The sequence below is a fragment of the Balearica regulorum genome, chromosome 3, assembly GCF_011004875.1.
Source record: "Balearica regulorum gibbericeps isolate bBalReg1 chromosome 3, bBalReg1.pri, whole genome shotgun sequence".
Lineage (NCBI taxonomy): Eukaryota > Metazoa > Chordata > Aves > Gruiformes > Gruidae > Balearica > Balearica regulorum.
The window spans coordinates 115,941,736-115,957,291 of NC_046186.1; positions in this window are offsets into that span (position 1 = coordinate 115,941,736).

Genomic DNA, 15,556 nt, shown 5'->3' on the forward strand with positions numbered 1-15,556 from the left:
AAAGCCTAAAAAAGTGCATAAGCAGGAGGAGATGTAGAACCCTTTCTCCCCAAGCTTTGCTCAAGTTCCCCGCTCATGCCGGGGAAGTTATTAAAAGGGTAGGGAGTGTAAATCCACTAACACCAGGAATCTATTTTCCTTCAAACCAAATTCCTCTGTGAATCGCTGTGAAGAAGAAAACACACAAGACCAAATTCAAAACCCATGTTTCTGCCTCCTTAGGAGCCTCTGATAGATGGTTAAGCATCACCTTACACTGCTGGTCCATCTGACTTGCAATATCTGCACGCGTAAGACAACACCTGCCAACTTAAAGGGAGATACTCATGCACAACACGCAGGATGAAGCCTTAAAACCCACTACGAACTACACTTTTACTGCCAGAAGCAACATTTTAATCTAAGTATTGGCTCCTGACAGAGGCTGTATTCTGAGACTCTACAACATCTTCGCTCCATCTGAATAATTGCAAGTGCCTGTCTTTAATCTATTTTCAAGAATTGTTGGGTTCGGGGTTTTTGTTGGTGTGTTGTTTTTTTTTTAAGTACAAAAGAAAATGTTTCTGTGTATACATTCATGGCAACAGAGCTACACAGAGACATAACCTAATGGAAGGCCCATATGTTGAGAGAATATCATATGTAATGAGAACTGCTGCATTTTTGTAAAATGTAATGGGACAGATACGCAGCAGCTGTGGGTTACTCAAGAAGCAGCTAATTTAGCAAGCTGAATTCAAGGATATTTCCCAGATCTCCCAAACAATGAATAGCAGTGTTGTTTAAGATTACCATTATGCCTTACATCCTCCTTTGACTGGAAGCAGGGGGAGGAAGCCTCTATCTGTGCTTCTGGGGCAGAAGTACATGATTAGTGCCTAGCTATCATAGGAAGCCCCAGGGGAGCAAGGGGGTCTGGACTTGAAGGAAGGAAGGAAATCGTGTAGGATAAACAAAAAAGAGCCTCGGGAAAGCAGTCGAGATGGGCAAGAAAAAAAGAAATGCTGAAGGGATCTATTTGAGTTCTAGCTAATATTAAACTTTAAAACAGAGACACTCTCTTCTAAAACAGTGTTAGAAACTTAGCTAGTTCATATTTCTATACATTTAGGTTTGTTGTAAGGGAAAGTATTAATAATTTTAAATATACAAATAGCAGAACTTTTAAGGCTCAATTACCCCTGGATTTTACTTCCCCCCCCCCCCCCCCCCCCCCCCCCCCCCGGAAAAAAAAGGAAAAAAAAGAAGGAAGATACAGACAATGTGGACATAGCAGATGCAATCACAGCTCCATTTCACCATTCACTACTAGATTCACTGAGAAGACAGGGCTGGTGTGATCTGTTCTCTCAAGGTTGCCAGTTTGCCAGCAGCCCAGGTACCCTGTAGCCATCCCAGAGGGCCACAAACTCATTGCAGCTGGGCTGCCTTGGCCCACAGCACAGCTCACTAGCCCCAGCTGCCCTGAATTCCCATTGCAGCTGGAGCTAAGTGCCTTGTATTGGAAAGGTGGATACACCAGGGGACTCACACCAGGATCTGCTAATTCCTATGTTAAAATACATTATGTCTCCTGCCTAAAAAAAAAAAAAGAAAAAAGAAAAATTTAAAATGGGGCTAGTTCAAACTCTTTATCAAAATCTCAAAACTCTTTATATTTTATGGGGAAGGTCTCTGCGGCAACAGTGTCAGTGCTGCCAAGAGCGGACTGCTGCAGTTTGCAGACACCCTCCTGCAGCTTAGAGGCAGAGGGGGAGGACAGCGACCAGCTAATCTGGAATCCAAATTTGTTGCAGGTTTCACACATGTAAACAAAAGCAGCCAGGCCACGCAGACCCTCTGGGGCCTTGTTACATCAGCTCAAGGAAGATTTGTCAAGCATAACACAAAACAATCCTCCCCCTGCAAAAAAACCCCTCTCCCTCAACAAATTAAGAGATTACCTGAGTGAATAGCATTTGCAAAGTATTTTCAGATATAGTAACTTGGTAGGAGTAACTGAAAAGGAGATCGTTGCATTAAGACAGATTGCATTTATCTGGTTTCCGGATCCTGATGTTAGAATTTCTTCTTGTTGTACCATTGAGATAACCGAAGGCTCTATCTCCCTATTAAAGAAAAACATTTGATTTCCATGCAAATGGAATGAACTTACACAAGAGAAGTACCAGGAAAATCCACCTCTCCTGGCCAAGCTCTTCTCTCTGCTCCACTGGTGGAAATCAGGAGTGAATGTCTGAAGCCCCAAGACTTGCTGTGCACTCCTGGGGGTAGAGCAGAGCAGAGGCTCCTGTTTTGCTGACAGAGTCATTCCCACAAGCCTGGCTTTAGAAATTTATTATAGTAACAGGCTCAAAGCAAACCTTTTGCTTAGTTACACAGAGAAGGGATCGCTCCTTCTGTTGAAATCAATGTTAAAACCACTGAGTGGCTTATGTAACGTAGCATCGGGCCTCCAAGGTATTTTATGACAGAGCACCTCTGGAGTCAGCAAAAGGCTATCTTGGGCCAAGGACTTTGCTCTTTGCCATATATGATCTACATGTGCAAGTCTGGGGTGTAATTCTGCTCCTTGAGTCACAGCTGAAGTGAGATATCAGGGCTAAAAGAAATAATGGAACTACCTGAAATAATTACATTTTAAAATAGACTTTTTTTTCTCCTTAAAACTTTTTAAACTGACCCTTTATGTTTAATGATAAACAAATACCACTCCACTCTCATATCAGAGCAAGGTTCCCAGAGCAGTTCATTACTTTGCACAAGGACAAAAGCACAGCCCCTTAGCGAGGGGAGCCTGAATTTATTCAGGAGTCCATAGGAAACAGCTGTTGCTTTCAACCCAGCCTCTCCTTTATCTCCTTTATTGTTTATTCATGTCTCAGTTAATACTAGCCACTGTGAGGTCAGGACTCTGCACTCCAAAAAGCTCCTCAGAAGCTGATGGAACTCAGCCCAGTGCCAGTAGGATGGAGGAGCTGGGTTTTACATTATTCAATTCCCAGGTGGTGACAGAGGTAAATTCATGACTTCATTAGCTAATAGCACAGACAAGAATCAGGCCTTTGCCCCAGATTTTTGCAGAGGGGGCATTCAGTGAGTTGCATGAAGGAGACCAAATGCAACAAGCTGAAAATGGATGTTTTCCCCTTTCTTCTCCGAGTTTGTTGACACTTCCTTTGTACTGCAGAAGATGTTTACTCCCCCTCTCTTCTGTAAGGCTATAGTGAGCAGGATGACACTCAAAAACCTGCACATGTTTATCTGTAAAGTCTGTGTTGTGGTGCCATGGCATGCAGAAGCGGCCAGAGCCCAAATAGCTCAGGGATATGTCTACAGAGAAGCAAGAAAAAGGGATAAAGCAGTGACCCCAACAGGTATTTGCTGGAGATACTTGCTCCCAGGCAGGGGGAAAGATGGCAGTAATGAGCCCAGCGTGAAGAACAGGAAAATGGAAGGCAGGGCTCCCATGTCCTCCTTCTAACTGCCTTCATTTGTCTCTGTTTCCCAGCCAAAACGTGGGCGTAATTGTTCAGGCATAGCATGAAGCTTTAAAGACTCACAGTGGATACAGCGTAGCAGGAGGACAGCATGATGTCAGCAAGAAGTGAGTTGTTTTCCTCAGCAGTGGAAGAATTAGCGAGGTAGAAATTGAGGGATGTCAAGACTTCAGTTCAAATTGGAAAGAGCATTTGAGCTCACCAGATTGGCAGGGGACGGAGGGACAACTCTATGTCTCCCCTTGCAGAAAGGCTTGTTGATTTTCCTGAGTTACAAACCATTGAGAGCTGTACATATCACTCACACTCTTTAAAGCACTGCAAAACCCAAAGCAGCGTCCCCACGGGGAGAGAAATAACATGAATTTGCCACAGAGAAGGGGAGAGGAGGAGAGGTGAATGCCTGCTCGTAGAGCAGACCTCTTTTCATTTAAGAGCAGATGACAGTGTCACTTATTTTCACAGACAGCTATTTAACAGTCAACATAAGGAAGCATCATGAATAGAGAACAGCAGACAAGGCATAAATTATACAGCTAACTAAAGAATATGGTTCCTACTCTACTTTAAAATGCAGGCCAGATGTCTTCAGATACAGTTGACTGTTAGTCAGTGTGGCAAAACCCTTTCAAGACCAGCTAACTCAAGTCACAATGTGCGCTTGATTCGCTTGGCTGAACGGGGATCTTCCTGGGCTGTGAGCAGGATCTACGCGCAGCTGAAAATACGGTGGGAATGAGTCAGTTCCTTGGAGCTTGTGTGGGAGGCAAAGACAGAACTGTGGGTGGCTTCAAAGTGTTAAACAACCTTTTAAATTCAAGCCCAGTTTCTCTGAGGAATAAGGAAACAGATATTCACCCAGTCTGGATTTAGCTCGATGCCTTGGGTCGGCCTTGAGAAAATTGCTCTCTGGTAGTAACAGCCACTTCCCAGGCATGCAGGTCCTCTTGCTTCTAAGCCAGTTCAGCTTCAGCTACAATTCTGTGGAGTTTAACAGCAACCCAGTTAGTCCCTCACCCATAGCAAGGCAGCAGCAGCTGGCCCTTCTCTCCTAACGTCTGCAGGCTGCCTCCAAGGCAAGACAGAGCCTGACCAGCTCCAGGTCAAGCATTTATCTGTCCATCTTTGCTCCCTGTATCTCACCCCTTTTGCTCAAGCTGCCTGGGATAATAACTCTGCCAACACAGGCATCTTGGGTATCCACTCCCTGCAATGACGGAGAGCTGCTTCAACCTTTCCAGCTCTGTATCGGCAGGGAGTTTCCCTGCCCCACAGTCTATCGTTCCACCTCTGGTATCACGAGCTTTGGGATGCGGTCCTACCCACAACCGGTCTGCGCATATGGGGAAAGGGGATGCTGTGGGTTAATTCACCTGGCGCGTTGTAAATTGAGGCCCCATCCAGTTACCTCCTGCCAACTGTTTGCCATCAGGCCCATTCTCCTAAAGCACAACTGGAGTCTGGTCAGCTCTAAAGAGGATTTATTGCTTTTACTGGATCAGGCTTACCCTTCCATTTAAGTGGATTAATGTGGTTTAGCTCTAACTTAGCCCCACGCAGCATTAGCCAAGTCAACATAAAGTTCCCTACTACTGGCAATGCTATTGTTTTTTTCCCTGTCACGATGAATTTTTAATGGTCTTTATGTGCAAAAGCAGCTTTGCAAAATCTTAGGGTCCTGCTTTCCAGCTTGGATGATTTGGCATGTGAAGAATGCAATGAATATTTAAACCTGTAGTTTGGCATAGCCTGCACAGAGCAGCTAGAAACCTAGCCCTGGTCTTTCCGGGACTGGCCAGCAACCATGCAAAACCCCCAGCTCGGAGAAACAGCATGGGAAGCTTGTGAGGATACATCAATCTTCAGTGCTCAACCAAAATCACCCTAACCCATCATTCTTTAGATTCTTTTAATTAACCTCAGGATTCATATGGAGGAGCTGTACGCGAGTGGAGCTATGGTTATTTGATAGATGACTTGGATCACTCTGCCGGTCGTATTTTATTCACATGAGAGTAACTGTTGAAGGCTGTTATTTACCACTGGGACCAGGGTCCCCATCCCAGTAGATAATGTGCAACCATGTGGTAACAATCTCTGCCTGGAAGATCTTAGAATCAAACCAAATTAGACAAAAGGGTCAAAAAGGAAGGGACCCCTCTTTTGCCCTCATTGTACAGATGGGTGAACTAAGGGCTCACACACACATTCAAGCAGCCACCAATTAAGAGTTTACTGTAACCCCTTTGTACGCAGTTTAGCCCACAGCAAAATCAAGGCAAATCGACTTAGCTTTATCGGCTGTAAAAGGGCACCCAGTTCAGGAGCCATCACAAGAAAACCTCCATCATCCGCTTGAACACACAAGGATAGATGCTGGAATTCAGCCAAGACAACGTGGCTTTCATCTTTTACATGAAAGGGGGCTCCCTTTGACATTTTGAGGCCCACTTTTTAAAAAGCTGTTATGCAAACTTTGGCTCACATGAGCTTGAACAATATGGAGACGTGTACAATTAAAACTTCCAAAGCAAGCAACATTTCCACACGCTGGACCCTGTTCTGCAAAGACGTATGCAGGAATGGTCCCATTGACTTTTGGTACTAATGTCCCCTGAGCCATGGTTTCAGTTTAGACATTAGCACGGAAAGATGCATGTTTCTTCAGAAATTGCTGTTGCTCTCTACCTCAGTGTGGCTTTCTGGAAATCCCAGATCTAAATATTGGCAGTTCTGTGCTATTTAATTTGTGAAGCCATCAGACTTCCTGTAGCCAGTGGCCATCTTCACACATGATAATATTTAAGAGGCTCCATAAGCTGGTATGTCATTATCTCAGTGTGTTAATTGATTAAGTCTGGCCTACGTACAGTCAGCTGGACTATTCCCTTTGGGTTGTTACTATTAGCAAGACCCAGACATTTTAAGCCTTTTGAAGCCCAGGAATCTCTATCATCATGCAAGTAGAAGCCCAATGAAATCTCTTGGAATCATTGACTTTCCAGCTATAATAACTTAATTTCATAGATGGAGATATCATATCGATGCACAAGCAAGTGAGGAAAAAAAAGGTGAAAGCAGACTTCAATCTGGCAACAAAAAAAAAAGCCAATCATCCACCTACAGCCCTTCAAAGATACATCCAACACTCTCAGCTGAATTAACAAATTGTGAAGCAGACCCTTTAGCAGCTAGAGCCAGACTGAAAAAAAACAGGGCATTACTTGACACATTTCTTTGCCCTGATTGGGAAAACATGTCACTTCCCTCCTAGATATCACTGGTATATGTTAAAACAAGTATTCCAGAAGTGATGAAAACAACAGCACTTGGTTTCCAAAGGATATGTCTGAGCATGACTGGCTGTTTAAGAGAGAGGTATGGTGTGAAAGTGAGATTGCTCTTATGGGGTGGATGTTTAGTGTCCAGTAGGGCATGACTGCCAGCTGAGTTTATCCACAGGTAAGGCATTCATAACAAGGCTTTTCCCACATATTGTTTTCCCAGTGTCTAATCAGGGATGAGCTCAGCAAGAATACTAAGAGCTCTCCGTTTTACCTAACTGCCTATTTTTATGAAGCCTGTAGGAAATTAAATTCTTCAGGATCTTAGTTTGGTTTTCACCGGCCATGTGGCTCAAGAACTGTAATGGACAGTAGGACAAGCAGAAGATTAACAGAGCAAGTTCAATTCTGTTAGAAACCAAGCTGAAGTTGAATTTGTGTGTGTCTTTTTACTCCAAGCTGTGATTAAATTCAATGAGGTGCAGAGCCTTATGACCCACATCTTAAAAAAAACCCCATATCTACTATTTTAAGCACTCGACAGCCAGATTTCTGGAGATGCTGATAATCAGTAGTTCATGTTGAAGCAATCAACAATTGCTAAACAATCAAATCAGAAGTCTCAAGTTAGGATCCAAACATCAACCATTGAGTTTCTGCATCAGAACCACTAAGTTTCTAGTATTTGGCTGAATTGCTCACCTGGCCAGGCCTTGTTTTAAGCAAAGCAGGTCTTTCACTTGTGTTGCTTGTGACTAAGAGCAAAAAGATGGCCCTTAAATAGACTGCGATAGCAACTCAGGCTGCAGAATTTTGCTGTATTTCTTTACAGTGGATGGGAAAATGCATAAAAGAGCTTTGCACAAAGAAATAAACATGAAGAGGCATTTTGGTATTGTTCTATGCATTAGCCAGGCTCTTAGAAAAATAGCTGCTAATAATTAGTCTGCTGTATTATGGGGGTGATTATATATTACTGAAGTGGGATGTTTGCCATTGACCTCAGTGGGGCTAATGTTTTACACCTTCCCATCTAGGAAATCTTACAGGTTTCAAGAAGAAATTAAGACATTCAACACCTCTCAGAGCAAAGCCACGTACTTAAGAGCCTAAATACGGACTTACGCCATCTCAGGCACCCAGTTCATCCTAGTTTATATTCACAGCTACAGCACAGCCGTCTTTTTGAAAGTATCTGAGTCCCAGAAAACAAATATTATAAATCCAGCTCAATGTCAGCAATCTGACAAATAAACAAAACAATAAATTTGCTGTCTTTTCACTACCCGCCTCATATCCTTAATCTGTTTAGTGTCTTTTGACACATAAGAGGCTTCAGAGAAACTGTACAACAATAAGAATACAATATCATCCCAACAACAAGAAAATTAAGGTTAAAGGATCCATAAAAGGGGATTAAAAACACTTGCCAGGAGAAGGATTTGGAGGAGGAGACACTGGCATTTCCAAAATGGTTGCTATAGGGCTGCAGGTCCTGATAATCACATTTGCAGGGCTATTTGTATTAAAAAAGTGGCTAGGGAAAAACCCTCAAACTATCATTTCAGCACTAGAAAAATCTCCAGAGAAAACAGGAGAAGGATTGCTATGATATTTCAGAGAAATCAAATACATTTCAAATAAAAATTTGTTAGGTTTAAGGAATAAACTCACATCGCTGTTACATTCAATTGGATTTGTTTTGAAGAGGCACATAAACTTTCCTGTTTGAAGGGATAAATCAATGACAAATTGTCTGATGTTGGGAAGAAATTTCCTCTGCTAGCAGATGATTCCAATACAGAGTTTCTTGTATTCTCTCCCTTTGAAGTATCTGGTACAGGCTGTGGTTAGAGACAGGATATCAGCCTGATGAACCCCAAAGACATTTTCTTGTAGCTCAAAGTTCAGATGGTCACAAACAGCAGTTGTTCTGGTTAGAAAAAAATATCACGCATTTGCTGTAAGTTCAAAAGCTCTCTGCTCAGCACCTGGATTTTCTGCTCTTTGTGCCACATCTTTACAACCACTTCCTTCAGGAACTGGCCATAAAATGCGCTCTGATGGTGACAGCTCTTAAAACATTATGGATGTGAGTGGGTTTGAAAACACAGTCCTTTCAGGGGTGCATCTTTGTTACAGGACCTTTATCTCATGTATGTTAGTACATAGGAACCCTTTCAGCCTTTTAATCTTTGATTGGAAATCCAGCCTAATATCAGAAAGAATTGCTGCGGGCTCAAAAGCCTACAAGCCGTCAAAAATGAGTGAAAGGTGGCTGAGGGAATGTCCCTGACAATTTGTCACTTTTTAAGTCAAAAATGCTTCTTACACTTTTTTTTCTTTTCCAAGCTGGTTTCTGAAGGTCCAAGTGAATGAAACAACCTGGCAATTGGGCACAGGAAAAAAAGGTGATGAGCTAAGGTGCAAAGGTTAAAACCAGTAATCCTGGGGTCCCACAAAACCCTTCCTCAGCTGTCAGCAGGACGCTCTCACTACTCACTCACCCACTTGTAACTTTGCAGGAGCAGAAAGTGGGTCCCATTTCAAACACAGCCCTTTAAAGACAGAACCAGGGAGCTGGTGCACTGGGTAGGCTAAGAAATCCCTTTTTACGGACTTAGGCTGTCATTGTACCTAGTGTTCCTTAGGATCATGGGGGAGGGAGAAGACCATGGAAAAGTCACCTCAGGGAGTTGCCAGCAGAGGGGTACTTTGGGTGCCAAACCTTGAGATACTGGCATCCAAATCCTGCAGATCCCAGGAGACAAATCCTGGCTTCACTTAAGTGTATGGGATTTTTGCCACTGACTTAAGTGGAGTCAGGATTTTACCCCAGGGAACTTGGGAATGCAATCTCCTGCCATCAAATGGTCTGTTCTTCTCCAGTTTTCTTCTAACTGATGCTGGAATGAGTCCATTTGTTCAAAGTCTAGGGTAGCACAAATGCAGCAAATAGCATTGCCTCTGTGATGAGTGCTAGAGTTTTGAAATTAAATGTATGTGGTATTTCCTGCTACCTCTCTGACACATTACAGCCCTTCAAATCTCTCTGCAAAGACAGGGGTAAGTGTGAGGACTTTGCTGAGCCAGCAGCCTGCTCCAAGCCTGTGGCACTTTTGGCCACACGTGGAAGTACAGCTATGTCTCAGCCCTGCAGCAGCTGGCAGAAACCATATCTAAACTGTGGCATCATCGCAAAGGCTGCCTTGCTCTGGCTAAATGGTTTGCACCAAACCACTTCATTTCAGGCAGATGAATGAATGCACAAGCTTTCTTAGTCACCAAAATGCCCATGGTTTCCCCATGTGACTCTCAAGTCACAGCAAAGCAGATACTCCTCTGAGCTGAATACATCTCTCTACTTCACCCTATCACTATTTCTCTTTCTGCTTTGGAAGCCTTCCCGTTTCTGTGGCTGGCTCAACCACTCAATGGGGTTCTGGGGTTTTCCCCAAGACGAGGACGTTCACTGAGGTCTATTCACTAGGCGGACAAAAAAATCCTGCAGCAATACCCAATGCTTGGGGCCACTGCACAGAAAACCCCATTCATTGTTGCCAAGCCACCAGGGTCAGCCACACAGCTGGAGTTTTACCTGTTTATTTATTTATTTAAAGGGTAACTATCACTTGGGTTTTTAGCTCATGTTGGTAATTTCAGATTTCTGCTCCAAAAGGATATGTGGGTGTGCACACATGCATATATATATGTATATATACATTTCCTGCTTAGCAGCCTGAGCCACAGTGTTGGGCTGAACGCTCCTCTCAGAGGCACAGACCACCTGCCCTTCCCAGCAGGAGTACACAGAAACTGCTGGGGGTACATCAGGCCCCGTACCAATACATCACTGTGACCTTGGGAGCTTCATTTTAGGTACCCATCAAAAAACAAAAAGGACTGTATTTCTACTTATATTTCATATCTGGGGTGAACCATATATCCTATACATCTGCATTCAGTCCTAGCTTCTACTCTCTCTTTTTTAGCTGCTCAGAGTTTTCGGAAACAAATTTATTGGGATTTGAATTTTGCCACGTTTAGACTGATGAACAAAACCAGCAGAGTGTTGCTTCTTTTGGCTGTGCACATCAAAATGCTCTCGGTTTTAAGTTGTGGCCAGCACTTTTGCAAAATGTGGTTGAAAGTTATACTTTCTAACCTGGCTTTTATCATTGTTCTCAGGAAGTTGTAAAGAGTAAGCACTTTTAAAGTGAAATCACTTGAGTTCAGTAGTTCTGGAATTGGGCTTTTAAGGTTGGAAATGGCCCTCCAGGGCACAAGGACATTACTGTTTCAAATTTTAGAAGTGTCTGAGCTTTTAGTTTCTGAATCACGTCAGAGCTAAACATAATCTGAATACTGGAAATCTCAGATTAGAAGATAGGGTACATTTGGGAACATATCAGACCTGGTACTTCAACATCAAGGATCTCACTGTTTGCACTGACAAGTTCCCTATCCCTGTTCTTTTTTCATAAGATTGAAATCTCACATCAAGAGCTTAAACAGTTAATAAGCTAACATTGCCACAACACTGAAACAGAGAAATTAAGAGTGTGAAAACCAGAAAAATGCTTGCTTAAAGTGGTAAGCCTGACACTAGTCCTGTCAGTTCCCTTAAAACATATTGGCCAATTCTGCAGCTCATTGTGACATAACCTTAGAAAATGCAGAAAAAGAAATGTCAGTTCATATTACACTTTCTATATAATTAAGAATAATTACGAATTCTAGATAAGAATTAAGTTTAAGGCTATGTATGACTTCGTAATGTCTCAGCCATCCCAAAGTATGCATTAATTCTAGCTCCCCCATGCAATGATATGTATTCTTAACATCAGTGACTCCTTAGGTCATTGCATGAATTATATTAAGTCTGGAAATTACTTTGCACTTTCCTTGCCACCTCAGAGTACCTACACATCAGTGCACAGAGCTGTGATTGCGCCTGCAGAGAGCTGGGGTGTGTTACAGTCCTCGGAAACCCTTCTCTTTACAACCACCCAGAGTGCTGCTGTGAGATCCTGTCTCACACGACATTAGGCAGCAGGCTTGAAATCTAGCAGAAGCCAAACCAAAGTCTGTCAACTCTTCCTAAATGAATTTACAAGTGGGGAATGGGGGAATGAGATGAATGGCATGGGATGGTTGCGCCTGAGTGCAGGGAAGCAACTAAAAATATTTGTAGAGATCTAAGTACACCACCCCAAAAATACACACATACTTTCCACCATTTAAATATCTTGTCTCTGGGTAGAAGCCAAACATTTTTCTATTTATTTCCACGTATGCCACCAAGATACTAAGGAATTTAATTGCCCAATTCAAAATGTTAAGAAAATACCAGAAGGCCCAACATCCTGGAAAAGGACAAGGTGTTAGGAGGATGTTAACTCATCTAGCATCGTTGGCTGAAGAAAAGAAAGCGTTTCCGGTTGCTAGTGTTGCAAGCTCACTCTCAAACGACTTGTGAAAAAGGCCCATTTGGTCTGTAGGAGAAGCCAAGTTCTGCCTGTGATAAGCATTGGGAACGCATGCAATGATACCTCTTGTTTCCAGGCATCCTGACAGCTACTTTCAATTTGCATTTCTAAGTTGAATTAGCAGAGAATGGAGATTTACACATTCGATCAGGCAATGAGTTTGGTTTGTGCACCATGCAGCCAGGGTCCTGTAGAAGCCCAAACCTCCCAGGTGATCTTCAGAGTGACAGAAGAGACCACCTTTGGATGAAGATGGTGGTGGACTTGTGCTCAGGATACGTGTGCCACAAATTCCCCATGTGACATTACACAAGTCATTCAACCTCTCTTGGACTTACACATTTTCACAACAGAGGTATGTCAGGTTTGCCTATTTAAATTACAGCTCTCTGAGCAGAGTGAGAAAAAACTTATTACTGGGCAATTCAAGGAGGCTGGGTGAACCCTCCTCATTCAAAAATTCTGTCCCTGAAGGTAATGCTGGGCAGCTGCAATCACTCCTGAGAAATGCTTGACACAGTTAACATGGTACCTTGCAGGAAAACAGAGCTGTTGTAGCTGGAGAGACCCACACTGGTTATCCCTCACAAGTTGCTCTCCATTCCCCAGCAATTCCTGACCTGATACTAGGTTAATGAAGAGAGGCTTCTTGGAATTATTTGCAGGTTTCCTGAGTAAGCACAACCAAGAAAATCCTCTCCTTGCCCTCTGTCTCTTCAGTTTCACAAGCTACTAGGAGAAAAGTTCGCACAAGTGGGACTACTGTGATAACATTTGTCTGAACCCAAGGATGCCATCCCAGGGGGTGAACTGGGCCGTCACCCTCCTGCTGCCAAAGCTGGGAAAGGAAAGTTCGGGAGAGCCATTCTGACCCAAGCAACAGTAGCAGCACATTTGGTGTCAAGTCTTTGCTATAAAATCCCAAGCCGCATTTGCCAGCACCTAAAACTGAGCCTGGGTGAAAGGACATGATTCTAAAAGGCAATCTGTATTACGTTTACTAGTGAAATATATATTTTTTTAAAGCCATAAAATACTCAACCTTGTTTCATATGGTTGTAAGCTTACAATATCTATGTCTTCTCCAAACTCAATCTCCTTGACTGCATCTTGCCACGAGGACAGTACCTGTCCCAGATGATCAGCAGGAATAAGCCTGGGACCTCCGTATTGATTAGGCTGCAGAAAATTAATTGCCTTTCGTGGTGCCATGTATCTTGGTGGTGTTTGCATTTTCCACAGATCCAGGGTCCAAACTTACCATTTACTGGTTCAGTTTAGAAATCTCCAAGCATAAGCAGCCCCTTTGATTCACAGATAAAAGCAAAAGGACATAGCAGGCTCCAAGATACATGGCTTAGCCAGGCATTCTGCGGGACAAACTGGATTTGAATGGCCAGGGAGTCTATGGCTGAAGTCTTCCTGCCATAATTAGTCAAGAGAGTATAATGAAGTGTAGCAATAGGCTGGAGTACCTTTGCCCTTGGCTTAGCTGCTGATAGAGTGAACACTGATGCAGACCAAAGGATTTTGTGTGCAACAAGAGTCCTCCTGAACACACCACCTAACCCACAGTGCATGTGCTTCCCCTGCGGCCTGCAAAGTCTTTTTTTTTTTTTAACTTGTAACAAATATACACTTGTATCACAAATGCAAACAGAATTCTATGTTTATATGAGCATATATTATTTCTGGAAATACATGAATACAAATATAAACCAATAAAAAGCAAATGTGGACTCAGATCTCAGCAAAGCGCTAATTCAGCCATCAAGGTTATTCACACAACTGCAACGTCACCCCGTGTGCTGGGTGGGTGCAGATGATGCAAAGCACTGCCGTAGTGGGGAGCAAACCTTTTATCTGAGAGGGACACGTATAGTTTGGCGCTTGTGGTCTTTGCCTCCCCTCTTACGCACTGCTCAAGGCAGCTTTGTTATGCCGCAGCGAAACAAGCAGCACCACATAGGGGAAAAAAAAAGGATCAACAGCTTGGTTGTGTTATCACTCACCTACTGAAAAATAAAACCAGGTTTTTCAGAAGCGTGTGGTGTTGGCCTAACTAGCTCCCATTGGAAATAACTAAAAATTCAGATACACTCACTTGTTTTCCTCCAGTTTCCTCAATCGGCCACAGGCTGGTATCTGTTTTAACTGGGTTATTCCTCTTCCATCTTCCACGTGAAACCTCTCCGAGTGGGGATGGCAGTGCCAGCCGCCCTAGGTGTGTCTCCTCAGTGGCAGCAGTGGCATCTGACCAGCTCCTGCAAACTCCCACCGCATGCCCCCGAAAAGCAACGTGGCCCTCGCTTGGCAGCCACATCAGCTGTCCCTTCTCTCTGCTTTCCTCTCTTCTTTGGGGCCTTACAGCTTGGGTGCAACAAAATAACATAAACAGATCTCCCTGGTGTCTTTAGCCCAGCCCAAAGCAACACATGGTATGAGGGCCTGGGGAGAAGAGAAAGAAGAGCAGGAGGGGGATCTCTGCCACTGTCATGGCAGCCAAGGCCTCCCGGGGCGCAGCACAACCAGGCCAGGCCACCCCAGGGGCGTCCAACCCCAAAACATGCAGAACATCTGAAAACCACCTAAAAAAACACTCGAAAAAACATGCACCCTCATACTCCCTTGCTGTGTTTGGGCAAGTATGGCCCATGCCCGAGGCTAGTAGCATTCACCACTGAAAAACATAACATAAATCCATTTTTTCCCTTAGAAACCCAAGGCCTTGGGGAGGCAGCTCTGGCGATGGCCCCATGTTTCCCAGTACTGTTTAGTTTTTCCCCTTGTTTTCCAGCCACCTGAATAACAATAAACGGTGTCATTTTGATATGATGTATTTATATTTACATGGTACATTTTAAAGCAATAGCTACACTGATCATACATATTAGAAACAATAAAAAAAGAAGTTAAGAACTAAAATGTACATCATACACTTGTATATATATTTTTTTTTTTACACAGAGGTAAAAAGGCTTATAAAAATCAATACAACAGGGTTTTAACTTTTAGTATATAGATACAATAATGATGAGGCTTCAGGCACTTTAATTTGTTAACGTGAGCGATAGCTTGGAAAAAACCAAAAAACCCAACATTTCCACAACAGGAAAAAAAAATTTGGTTAATGTTTTGTTACCACAGATACAAAAATAAAATCTGAATAATTTCTCTCAAATGATTGATGTCAGTATTGCAAAGCTGACTGGGAGAATGCTACACACTGTTCAGCAGCAGTGTGGAAATTAAGGAGAAATATTTACAAAAAAACACCCATTTC